General features: G+C 44.4%; 1 protein-coding gene across 7 annotated transcripts in view; it reads left to right on the top strand.

Annotated features, from left to right (window-relative positions):
- Positions 1-1,831: 1,831 nt before the first annotated feature.
- The window catches only part of WDR89 (WD repeat domain 89), a 20,109-nt gene continuing 18,969 nt past the window's right edge, over positions 1,832-2,971 (top strand). Inside the window, exon 1 of one of the 7 annotated variants that reach the window (XM_027638281.1) lies at positions 1,832-2,349. The gene's annotated coding sequence lies outside the window, so the exon portion shown is untranslated. Of the gene's footprint in view, positions 2,378-2,868; positions 2,954-2,971 lie in introns of those variants that run through there. The other 6 variants (XM_027638279.1, XM_027638275.1, XM_027638277.1 and 3 more) reach the window with 6 other exon arrangements.

Raw genomic sequence — 2,971 nt, 5'->3', positions numbered from 1 at the left:
AAGACAGGTAGCCAAGTAATTAGGGTACAACTGCTTGATTTGATTGTCTTTAACTGAATAGTTCCAGTTAAAACTGTAACGAGCATCACTGAGAATTATCCAGCCCTATGAACATTATTTATGAAGGGGCATCTTACAAAAAGTAATTTCAATTACATCTAGGTACCTTAATTTATTTCTTTGCTTTGTGTAATACATGACTCTAAAATAATGACTCTTCCATCCCCCCTCCCTTTTTTAACTTTGCTGGGAGTGCAGGGGGGAGAAGAAACTCTTCTCACTGACCTGTACCTCACACAGTGCAACCCAAGCAAAAAAAAAATTGAAGGAAAACAAGATGCAGAAAATATTTCTGATGCATCATGGCAGCATGCATAAGTTACTGGCTCTACCCAGGGACAGTTGTGTCACAAATTATGTTTTATTCTTATGCAAACACGCAGCAAAAAATTCCCATTCCAGGCAACTTGCTGTTTTTTGGGTCCTAGAGTACTGACACTGACACTCGGATTTGTTTAGGCTACTTCTCTTTCTTTTAAGGTGAGGCTCTTAAAGATTCCTTTGTCAAAATGCCTTTTTATGTCTGTGGTGTAACTGTCAAGAGTTACAAAGTGATCTCCGGAGCACCTGCTGTGCACTTACTGTGGTGAACTTCACAGCAATACACTGTGACTCAGCAGTGTTGATGTGCTACCCAAAAAAAAAAAAAGATACTTCCTATTAATGCAGCTGGGTTCGTCTGGGAGTGCTGGACACCAAATCTGTGGCTGTACAACTGTGTCATTCCAGCGGATCTTGCAGCTGCTTTTACCACATGAACAATGAACAGAAGGTATTTGATGAATTTGTGGCAACACTAACAGCCCTGGGGAATTCAGATGAAAAACTAATAACTAAAGTTATTATTGTACTGTTGGCATTTGCAATACGGTGTTATAGTGCATATTGTGTCTTCAATGAAATCACATGCCTCCTGTTTGGAAATCTTCATAAGGACTGTCACTGGTGTGAGCAGAGATTTGTGCTGGGTGACAGCTCCAGTGGGGTCAGACTTCACAGCAAGGGAAGGTATTTACTGTGAAAACACCAAGTGTGTGATTTGGGGATTTGTGCTTTGATGTTACGTGCTCAGATATTTTTCTATGTTCAGTGCACCATGCAGGAAAAAAATGGCTCCCCAATAATTGTTAAGAAGCCAAAATAAACAACAAAAAAAAGGGCACTTTTTGATGGCAGTTGGTGAATTGGTCTGTCCTGGGTGATACCTGCTTGGCTAAAGGGTTCAGTGACCTGTGCACCTGTGACTCCCCACAAATACAAATATCTGGTTCTAATAAACTATTTAGAGGGGAGACTTTAAGCTGAAACAAGATAAATTATCAATGCAACTGTGAGATACAAGTAGTCTCTCTCACAGTATTGTGGAGTGATCACAGGGAAGGGTAATCTCTACGTGCAGAAAGATGATTGTGCTGGCAGGAACACAAATACATGCATTATTTATGTACCTACACAAATTGAAGTAATAAAAATAACAGTAGATATACTGGAGCATGTAGAATTAATTAAAATTTTGCACAATACTATTGGCAGGCAACTGAGATTGTCAGTACTTTGAAGTATCTTTTGATTTTCTGCTTTAGGGTGGCCATTAAACTGAGGTACAAGTTGTGGTTTTTACACTGCTCTGTGGTTGTTGTCCATGTGACTTGACCACATCCCTGGGTTTAGATAAAGCTCTTTTTTATCCTGCTAGAAAAACATATACTCACTTCAAATGTTTAGATTTTAATTTAAAAAAATGCCAGTGGGAATGTTAAATAATTTCAAGAAATATTTTAATTGATATCGATAGTATTATTTTTCACAACTTACAGCATTTATCAGAAAAGACCACAAATCCGATTTTAACCAGTCCAAAAATAAAGATACAAATTATTTTTATCACTGAATAACATCTGAGATTATGGGCTGAAGCAGTATTTGTCAGTGCTGAACAGTAAATTCAGAGCAGAACAAAGAATTCTGAATTATAAAACTTGGGGCAGTATTAAGTAAAACGTTATAAGAAGCAAACATTAATTATGCTGTTCTTCTAATAGCCTGGATGTGTCAGCCTATTAAACGGTAAGTAAAAAAAAAAAGGGGGGAGAAAAATACTGTTTGGAACTTTAATTGGAAGAATAAGGGTCTGGGACAATGTAACAGCAAGCTGAAGGAAAAGGAAACCTAATTAACCTTCCCTTGTCTGGACCCCTCAAAGGAAATAATCCCTCTGTGTTCCTGCTTTCCTGGAGGATGCAGCTCCATGTGACACCCTGCACAGCCCTTGGACCTGCCTCTCCACAGGTACCACCGACAGCGTCAGCTCCTGCTAGTAAGTTGTAAAGGGAAATTCAGCCCCTAATCCTGCTGACCACATCCGATCCCATGTGTCCTTCGCTGTCCTTTGAGTGACTTAACCCCGCTCCGCCCAAAGTGACATCGTTCTCTTTGCGAGGCTCGCTCGGTGCCATCGAACCAGGGGCAGCTCCGAGCGCCGGCAGGACTCCGGCCATGAGGCCATGAAGGTCCCTCCCTGCCTTGTCACCCCGGGCGGTGACGCCCTCGGGCGGTGACACTCCCAGCTCTAGCGCCCGGCGCCGTCACCGCCGGGCGCCGCAAATGGCGGCAGCTCCTCCACCCCGCCGTGAGGCACGGCGGGTACGGGGCGGGGCTTCCCCGAGGAGCCAATCAGAACGCGGCAAATGACGTTTAGACACGCCCCTCCTCCTCCTGCACCAATCCTCTCTCTTTGCGTCACCAGGGAGGGAAGATGGCGGCCAGAGCAGCCAATAGGGCCGCGGGGAGGGCCCGGGGGGCGGGGCTTGCAGGGCGCGCACGCGGCGGCGGCTGGAGCGGCTCTAGGGGAGAGGGACAGGGATCCCCTGGAGAGACCGGGATAGGGTCCCGGGTAAGGAACAATGGGGAC

The sequence above is a fragment of the Corapipo altera genome, unplaced genomic scaffold, assembly GCF_003945725.1.
Source record: "Corapipo altera isolate COAL_440 unplaced genomic scaffold, ASM394572v1 23, whole genome shotgun sequence".
Taxonomy (NCBI): Eukaryota; Metazoa; Chordata; class Aves; order Passeriformes; family Pipridae; genus Corapipo; species Corapipo altera.
Note: the sequence above shows the minus strand (reverse complement) of the source record. Positions and strands in the feature narration are given on the sequence as shown.